At 30.6% G+C, this 10,728-nt stretch overlaps 1 pseudogene; it reads right to left on the reverse strand.

Annotated features, from left to right (window-relative positions):
- Window positions 1-7,752: 7,752 nt before the first annotated feature.
- Window positions 7,753-9,373, reverse strand: LOC100810246 (probable aspartic proteinase GIP2; annotated as a pseudogene).
- Between the last annotated feature and the right edge of the window lie 1,355 nt (window positions 9,374-10,728).

Consider the following 10,728-nt stretch of genomic DNA (forward strand, 5'->3'; position numbering starts at 1 on the left):
TTATTTGTTTGGTAAAAAGTTTTGAATGTATTTATCAATATGAAAATTTATTTATTTGAAAAAATGTATTATAATTAATTAATGAAAAATTGATTAGTATTATGAAATTTGCCTGTTATTAGTCAATCATTAATAATTCAACAATTAAATATTCAATTTTAATTATTTCAAATTAGTTATATATAATTAAGATTGTACATCTTTTTGGTTGGATTATTTATTAATTATTTGAATTTAATTTAATTTTCATTTTAAATTTTAAATGTATTCTTTTTTCATCTATTTATATGCTTTGTTTTATTTTATCTTTGTACCGTCTAACTTTTATTGTATTTTCTTTTGTTTTCTCTCTTTTATTTTACACTCTTTTTTCGTTACTTTTTAATATTTTTTTTCTATTTCACATGTGTGGAAAGAGTGTTCTCGTCAAGTAACCATTTTTCTCCCTTTTCATTTATCAAATGTTATTTCAAAGAAAAAAGTTTATGCATCTTACTCTAATACTACTAGAAAATAGTGTTTTTACAATAGCCAATCTACGACGGTTCTTTTAGAACCCCCTTAAAAAATGAACCGGTGACATTTTTGTAATTATTTATTAAAAAAGCTTTGTGCCACATATATTTTAAGACGGTTATTGAAAACCGCCTTAGAATGTGTATTGGTTTATGACGGGTTTTATTAACACACCATCGTTATCTCACTGGACTCTTTCATAAAGGCTAGGGCTATGGTGTTCAAAAGCGCAAAGAAACCTAACAATGCCGTTCTCTAACCCTTCGTCCCTCGACCTCCGCACACACAAAGCTTCTTCCTGAGTGTGAGAAGCGAGAACAAGAGACACGCCAAGTTGCAGTGAAGCCCTCATCTCGCGAGATGAGTTCGTTGGAGAAGGTGAGCCCTGGCATTAACCCGCGCTTCTTGAGCCATAAAGAAAGTCATCCGTTTCATTTTCTTCTGCACTTCTTCTCTAGTCTCTGGCTTCCTTGGTACGGGAAGAGCTCAATCTTGTCCATTTCCCTTTGGTTTTTCTTTCTTCTATCTCTTCACCTTCCTTTCGACCACTCTCTTATCACAGCTTGCTTTGTTAACAAGAGCCCTCTCCGTTGAGGTACGCGTATCCGCTTCTTCTTAACTTTTTTAGTTTCTCAACTTTTTCAGATTTTTAGGGTTTGTTCAGGTTTTCACTGTTTTTGCTCTTTTCTCGTAAGATCAGTGACGAGTTCGTGAATATTCGCTTGAGATTTGACTGCGAAGCTAGTTTTAGAGGTTTTGGAGTTTCTATTTATAGCTTTTGTTATTTTTTTCTTCCAATTCTAGCGTTCGTTTGTGCCTTGTTGTTGTTTCGGTCTCATTGCGTGTTGTTTTGACGAATTCTCTTTCAATTTTGCTTGTTTTTGTGTTTGATGTGCAAGGCATGTGTAGCTAGTAGAGTTTGTGGCTTCTAATCGATGATTTTTGTTTAATTGTTGCTAATTTTTAAATTGTTCTCTTGGAAAGTGGTTGTGTTTCAGAGAAGTCTTGGTATGCGTTGATTTGCACAAGGGATTGCTCGTGAATATGGTCTTTGAGGATTTACTGTTGGAATTTGTTTATATAAAGCGTTTTATGCATGTTTAATTGTTTTTTTCCTTTTTTCAACAGCTTTTTTTCCCTTTTCCAGCAGTTGTTGTCAATATCAGAGTTCTTGTCAAATATAAATCATGATTTGTTTTTCAGCAGTTGTTAGTAGATTCATTTGTAGCTAGAATATTTGAATTATTTGTTTCAGCTTCTTGTTTTAAGCGAGTCTGTGATTTTTTGTGATCAATCAGTCTGATTTTACAGGTATGGCTTTTAGCTCTGGTTGTGTTCTATCGGCAAGGTCACACATAATTATGCGATTTGGATTAGTAGTGAACCTCACTTTGCTTTCAATTTGGGTTCCACCAAGAAATGCCTGGACGGTAAATAATTGTTAATCCTTGACTTGTCTAGCATTAGAAGTGGGATCAGACTCATATATAGATGAATGTTCACTTTGCTTAGTTATATTTGGTTGTTGATCATTATTTTAAGGGTCCAATTGGGATTTAATAGTCCAAGGGTGTTTAGTCTGTCATTTAAGGTTTGCATTGCGTTTCATATCTAATGTCCAGTATTATTTTTTGATCATCATGTTAATTGCTCTTTCCTCTCCCCTCTTTTCATGATTCAACACATGGCATTTCTCATTCTTAATGCTTATTTACAATTTGAGCTAGCTTGTACCTTATCATCACAAAGTTGGGTTTTTCCTTTGTATTAATTCAAATCTACTTGGCTATTGGCTATTTATTAAGTTGTTATTATCTTGATTCTTGATTCTTGAAGTGATGTGTTGATTTGGGAATTTTCCTGATACTTTCATTTGTAGGATCAATTGGGAAGAGTTTATTTGCTATCTGGATTATTATTCATAACATCAGGACTGGGTTCAAATGCATGGTGTGTCTGCACTTGTTTAGTTGAGAACACCACCACCTGCAATGATAAGGCTTCCTAATCTTCCAGTATCTTTAACAGGTTATGCATATACAATCATGAAATGACTTCACGAAGTGCATAGGAAATACATGGCAAAATTTATATCACAAGTGTCTAAAGTTTAAACACAACAAAGCAAAAGTGAAGATCAATTAATAAAGTGTTTTAAAAAATTCCTTTTAGATAATTTCTGTCTCTGTTTTTATTTATAAATAAGAACAGACATAATCCTTTTATAATTATGATCAATTAGTTAAATTAGCCAATATATATTTCTCTTGGGCCTCCTAATGGGCTATAAGCCTGGCCAATAGGCCCAAAAAGGCCCAACACAAGAGTATAAAAGGAGGCAGTGACAAGTGCAAAGGTATCGTCGGAAGAACGAAAGCAATGACTTCAACTAAAAGGGTGAGTTTTCTGCATTTTTCATTTTGCTGCTTCTTAGCTCTTACTTTTTTTTTTTTTCTGTTTCTGTAGTGAAGTGGTTAATGATGCTAATGCAGAACAGGTCAATATTCGGTTGATTACAGCGACCTTGGAGCTTTTAGGTATGTACTAATATGCGTGTATATAGTTATATACCAAGTAGAAATGGTGTTTTTCCTTAAATTTTAGAACAAATTTACCACAATAAAGAATAATTGGGAGATATAAGGTTGATAAGTTAGTAAAGGAAGAAATAAAATGAAGAGAAGTTGCAGATTTAAATTCTTCACTAACAAAAACTAATAATATTAACAACTAATATTTACCTATAAAAAAATAAGAAAAGAGAGAAGAAAAGAGAAACATAAGATCCAATAAGTGATGTGATAAAGAAATTAGAAGAAGAAAAAGTAGTTGTAAAAAAAATGTGGTAGAAACTTTAAGTGGAAATAAAATTAGTCAGAGACAATGAAACATTTTTCGTCTCTATTATGCCAATTGTTGTAACTAAACGTTGCATCATAACCATGAAGTATATTAATTTACACACTGAAACATTTTTGGTCTCTATGCTATACCTGCTTCTTTTTTATGCTAATTAATGTTATTACATTTAGATCATAATCATGGAATATGGAGTATTAATTTTCTTTATTTGAAAAACACAGTACAATAGTACATGCTATTGTTAATGTAAACTTATAATGTTGGTGAAAATAAATAGATGGTAGAAACACTCATGCATGTATAATTGGTTTTTGAGTCGGGGTTGTGTGTAAGATGAATCTTAGTGTGTTGGTTGAACTTTAGGCTTAAATATTAAAACTTCTAAAATGAAATAACACAATAACAACCGTAGATTTATATTGGTTTACTTTGTTTTGGATTGTGTGTAAGATTTTTTTTTTAATATTGAACCGTCTTAGAATGTCTTGATTCTAAAACGGTTTTCATAAAAACCATCCTAGAATTTTTAATATATTTTATTTAAAAAAAAAAGAAATACATTCTAAGTCGGTTCTTTAGAGATTTTTTAAAAACAAATTTTTTAAGACGGTTATACAAGAACCGTCATAGAAAGTTTTAACTTTAAAAATATTTTAGAACCGATGTAGAAGGTACTTTTTGTAGTAGTATACAATAATGTTAAAATTGATCTTTTTTGCTATTTTTTTTGAAGATGGTGGACATAATACAATACAATACGATGAGTGTGTGCATGTATAGAACAAAACAAGTGACTATGGATAGGAATGACGTTGGTTATGGTAATATATATATATAATTAAAAATATTATATATATTTATCTGTTATATAATACAAAAATATTATTTCATTTTGTGTATCCTTAACTTTTGTTTGATCCATCTTTTAATTTAGATCATAAGTATAGCGATTAGAGATGACAATAAATATGTGTTGAAAATTGTTATGGATTAAAAATAAATAGTTTAATGGATACCTGCATCTAAGGATAAAATAAATTAATCTTTACTTTACTATAAATGGGGCATGGATACGTAATAACTCAAACTTACGAGTATATGTAATTTGAAATTACTTAAATAACTTTGATTACATATAAGTTAAATTACTCTAATATAATTATAGCATAAATATAAAAATTCAAAGTTATCTATTTTTAGTACATGTTTTAAAAGTATTTGTTTTAGTATAACAATATGAGTCAAATTTGTTTGTTTTTAATTTTTTTTAACTGATAGAAATATACTTGCAAGCATATGCACATTCATGCACAGGCATGCATGGGCACAAAGACAAATATATAAATATACTTAAAATAAAAAACATCACAAATACATTAAAAATTATAATAATATAAGAATTTGTAAATTCTAAACCTAATATCCGTGCGTGACACAAGTTATTTATACCGGTGTAATTAAAAGGAGAGACTCACTAAAAGTAATTAGTCAAATTCTCCAACAAATATTATTAATAACAAAATTAATAGATACTTTATACTAATAACATAAAAAAAACTAAAATAGGTTAGTTATATGCGTAAAACAATCAAAACATTAAAATTAGAGAATCTATTATACTCATAGATCAAGATTAATTAATTAAGTTAACCTCTGGATAATATACAATGTAAGTTATACCGTCCACCCAAAATTTCCCCATAAAAAAAGAATAAAAATTCTGTCAAAAAAATTCTCACTTAATACTAGTTGATAAATTAATAAAGAGACCATATTAAAAAGTTATAATTAAAATGTAGTATTATCAGTACTAAAAAAATAATAGTAGTACTTTTAGTAACTTTTTAATAACGTCTTTGATTGATTAAGGTTTACTTAAACAAAATCTTTCATGCATGTTAAGTGAAAAAATATTTTTTCAGAATTGAACACCATTCACTCAAAGTGAGAAGGAGAAAATCAACAGAAACGATGCAACATGCAATCAGTTGTTGGGTTTATGTATCTTTGTGGCTCTTGCCTTGCATGCTTCCAAGCACTGCTACTGCAATTCTATAAACAAAAAATCTCTTCATACTCATAAAGTATTTGTGTAAGTCCAAACATCACATGGCAGCAGATGTGGTCACCATCATAGTCACCATCATAGGTATGCCTAGCTAAAAATTGCTTAATATTTTCTTCTTTTACAAAATTGCTAATAATTTAATATTCACATTAAGGGAGTTTTGTTCCAATGGCTGAATATGATGCATAAATTCATGATATAAACTTTTATATCTCTTATATATTTCTCATTTTTTTTTTGAATCCTTGATAATTTTTTATTGTTGTTTAAAGTCTCTCGTATGACTAATATATATTGAAAGAACCATTGAGATGATGTTAAATCATCACTTAACTAACCATAAAGACTAAGATTAAAACTTTTAACATATCATAAACTTGAAATAATTTTTTTTATCAAGAACTCAACAAAAATTGAATATATATCCAGAATCACAAAAGTAAAAAAATAAAATAAAATTAATGACAGTCCCAATACCATTAACAAGTATTCGAGAAGAAAAAAATGTATATACATCAATTTTAAGAATATATATATATATATATATATATATATATATATATATATATATATATAATTGCAAATATTAGGTAGTGGTAACAAATTTATGAATTGGGATGGCAAAATCCACACTAACTTTTAAGAATCCTAGTGAAGAATTATTCTAGGTACCTAAGGAATGATGATATCATATCAACAACGGCTCCAACAGTCAACCCATGTGAATATCTAGTGCCCCATTTGCACTGTGTGATTATAGAGAGGTTCCAATTAGCTGAAAAAAACATTGGTTGATGGGTGATGTAACTAAATAAATTAAATGGGATGGAACATATACAACAATGTCATCAGTATTTTTTTTCCAACAAATAATTCACTCCTGAGGAATTTGGGGTTTATCATCACAATAAAACCATGGTTTTTGGTTGATGCTGGGTCCATGCCTAAAAATGCAGGGTGCACTCCACCAGGAAAATATTCATGATTTCTCTCACACATTGAAACCAGGGACAATGTCAAATATTTTAAGGGGCCGAAAAGCAACACAGAGCATTGTTTAATGGACATGATATTACTGTGCGTGCAAAAACAAAATGGTAAAGAATGGCAAAAGATTGATTGTGAATAAAAATTTAAGACTTCCGGAGGAAAAAAGACTGAGATAGGCGCTTTTTTTGTTCACCTCATTCTCTTTCTTTAAAGATAGGTTATCATTGCAGGAACAAATATATCATTTAGCTTTAATTTTCCAGTATTCTTAAAGATTTCATGGACTACACCGTACCGCTGTAAAGATTTTATTATATGAACTTTGTATATACATAAAACTTTTATTATATGTTTTTAAAATAGGTTATCATATGTTCTAAGCAATTTTTATTTTGTCAATTGCAACAGTGTTTTGCTAATTATGATTTACACTCAATATTGAGGAGACTGGAAGCAAGTTTTCCTCGACTAGTGTGCATATAATATTTTTTTAAATTAAAAAATAATTTATCCATCTATATATGGATATATGAACTGGTCTAATACTTGCATGCCATTGATTTGAGATGGGAGTAGATAGATTGTGCATAGATATTAAGAACTTTTTTATTCTTTTTTCTTTTTGGTTTATAAAACAGTTCTATTTTACTCAACAATCAATTTTTCATTTAAATTCTATTAAATTTAAAAAATTATTTTTAAACTAAAAACAGAAACAATTATGTTTCAATAACAATCTTTAGGGGGGCATTTTCATTGTTTTTTATTTTCATTTTCAAAGAAAAAAAAAAGGATTAACATAATATATTTTCAAAGCTGTTTGAAAACATGCCCAAAAATTTAAAAAAAAAATATCTTATGCGATGACAGATTCATAATAAACTTTGAAAACCAAATTAGTTTGATTCCTTTTGATTACAAGCGTCAAAGCAGGCAAGGAGATGAGGATTAAGATGACATTAAAAGCATAGCAGAAGAGTGCAGTGAAATTTGTCTTTTCCGTCCCAAGCAAAAGAAGATCCTGCACATAAGAGAGAAGTAGCTCCATGGTGTTCTAGAGATGATCAAAGCCACTATAGTCTTTTAACATCCATTGAGAGACTTGTTGTAATAATCACACAATCTCACATCATTATTTAATAGTCGAGACCTAACATTATTTATAAACTTTCTCTTCTTTCAATCTGCCGAGAAGTTTGTTTTTTTATTAAAAATTAAATGGTGAAACTTGAGCGGACAATATGTTTTCAAATTTAAGGTTGAAACAAGTAAATTAAAACTAACAACATTATTTTATTTTTAAGAACTTCATTACATGTTCTTCTCTTAACATCAACATTCACAATACATCTGCTCAAATTATAAAACCATTTAAAGGAAAATACACTTCATAATTAATTTTCAGTCAAACATAAAAATGGAAATAGAAGTACTGAAAAGGATAGAAGTTAATTATTAAAGTACTCATCATCACGCTCAATTGAATGGGAAAGAAATTAGCTTCTGAAGTGGGAGCATCTTGCATTATCATGAAGAAGGAGGGAGGAGCTGAAGTTTAGTTTGGAAGAAACCAAATCAAACTCCAGAAGGTTATCCTCCAACTGATGCCCACCAATAACAACCGATGTCCTTGGCTCTTTACCTCCATCCACAAATCCTAGGCACGCCACCTTTTTGTTCACCAATACCATTGAATTGCCACCATAAATTGTCCACTTTACTCCCCCTTCCAACTCCAACTCAATAGAGGGCAAATCAAGTCCAGTGACAGTCCTACCAATGGTGCTAAAATCAAAACACACTCCAAACGGTGCCACTGGTGCCACTTTCCTTATCTTTCTCTGACCAGCTTGCTTCGAAAATTCCCTAACAAGGGGTTTGAATATGGCACTGTGTACAACCGTGAAGGGATTCATGGTGCTAATTTTGGTTCCACCATGTCCCTTGTTGTCAATAGAAAGAAGGGAAGACTTAAAGTTTATCAACCGGCCTTCAACCTTGATTGATTTCGCAACAATGAATTATTCGTAAGAGGCATCACCTTCAGTGAATACTGGAGCTGTGCTAAAGGGATTAACAACAAGAGGGGTGGTGAAGAGAGTTAACTTGGAAGAAGCAATTTGGGGTGCCCCACCAATGAAGAGGGAACCAAGTCCTTTCTTGTTTGAAGAAGGTAAGCAAAGAGAAAACTTACGAGGAAGCTTATGAGACAACGAAACCTACGTTTGGAACGCAAGCTGTGTCCTGGCTAGACCTAATATCCCTTTACCACTTTTGGGTAAGTTGTTTAGAAGCGAAGTGTCATCAATGGAAGTGAAACCGGAAATAAGACCAGAGAGTGAGAGTGAGGTGTGGGACAGGAACAGGACATCATCACCTAAATCGCCGCTAAAAATAGCGTCAGCGAAAGGGTTTAGTATGTAGGCACCGCACGTGTCGTTTGAGCAACCTGGTTTGAAAGGGCCGTTGCAGCCAGTGCATGCAGAACCTGCCGGGCATTTTTTGGATTCACAATGGACGGGGTTGTAGGATGAAGAGTTGTAGTGGTTGTCGCAGCCGTTCCATAGGATTGGTCCTCCGAGGTCAATGACTAGGTCCATGTCGTGTCTTGGAGTTCCTAGGGCGAGGGAAGTGTAGAATAGATTGGTTTTTGGGTCTTTGCCAATGGGATGAAGTGACGTGGTTTGGGTGTTGTGGCATGTGACTGTGACAAGAAGGAAATGAAGAGAAGGTATATTGTGAGGAGGAGGAAATGAGTGGTGGAAGATTCCATTGTGTTGTCAAGCTATGGCTTTGGCTTTGTGTGTGCAAAGAATGCTTGGTTGATACGAATTAATAATGAAGAAAGGTGTCTGCATGTGATAAATTATATGTTTTCTTTTAGTTTAATAGATCTGGAATTCTGGATCTTGTACTGTGTTACATATTCCTGAGAATCTAAGATAAATAGACCATGGATACACTCATGTTAAAATAAGCTGCGCGCCTCCTTAATACTAGCTAATCGTAGAAAGATATTAGTACTACTTTTTAATTACATCATCTATCATTTTTTTTCTATTTTTCTTCTTCATCCACACCAATCCACCTCATTCAGAATTGGACATTAATCATATAATAATATATGCATAGAAGTGATCATTAAAGCAACGCCCAAAGAAAATGCCTTATGTCCCAACATGGTATCTGCTGCATGCTGGCCAATTGATTTTCAACAATTAAGTTTCTAATTAATCAAATTCATCCAATATTTAAAGTTATATTTTATTGAAGCATTCTTGAAATTATACTACAGTAATTATTAAATTTTGGTCGAGTTTTGTCTTGCGGGTATGTCATGTATCACTTTATAGTTTTAATGCATATTTGGTATGCAGTTAAAATTATTGTGATACCTATTTTAACATAATTTAATTAATAAAATTATTTGATTTAATAAAAATAAGAATCTTGATTCTTTGATATGTAATAAAATTAATTATTTTTGTCTCAAAAATATTTTTTTACTAAATTTTCAAATATATTTTTAGATGATTAGTTGTGATCGATGATAAAGGAGGAAAGTCTATGGTTCATCCTTAACTTTGTCGGAAGATAAATAGATGTGCATGATTTTGTTTTGTTAATGTTATTGAAAGTTAAATGGATAGCATGGATACCTGTAAAGCTCACATGTAAGGAATTAGCTGTTGCTACTATGGATTGTTCTTATTCTTTTTATAAAAGATAATATTATCTAATTAAGTATTCAATAATCGGACTGCTTTTATACAAAAATTACCCTAATAAATATTAAAAATTAAATTTTACCGGAATAATTCTCATCAAAATGTAAAAAAAATAAAAATTATGTGATTATTTTAATAATTTACATGAATTTAATTAAGTAAAACTTAATCTTGACTATTTGTATATAATTATCATTGGATGTTGAGTATTTATTCTTCTCAATCGCATAAAAAGAACTTGCTAGCTTCATATATATTGTTTTTGGAATTTAATTATGATTTTCACTGAAAGAGGAAGAACTTAAAAAAATTATTTGAAAATAATATGGTACTAGTATGTTTAGAAGAGAGAGAAAAAAATAAAGAAAAGGTAAAAATGAATAAAAATATATTTTATTTTGTTTTAAAGAGAAAAATAATATATAAATAAAATATTTTATTTTCTTCAATTTAAATTTTAAGTTTTTCTATCACCTTATTTTATTTTTCTCTATACCAAACAAACAAATGGTTATAGTTTATCTTCGGACTTGTGAATTTTTGTCTTAAAACTGGTTCTCCAAC

This window comes from Glycine max, chromosome 13, assembly GCF_000004515.6.
Source record: "Glycine max cultivar Williams 82 chromosome 13, Glycine_max_v4.0, whole genome shotgun sequence".
Lineage (NCBI taxonomy): Eukaryota > Viridiplantae > Streptophyta > Magnoliopsida > Fabales > Fabaceae > Glycine > Glycine max.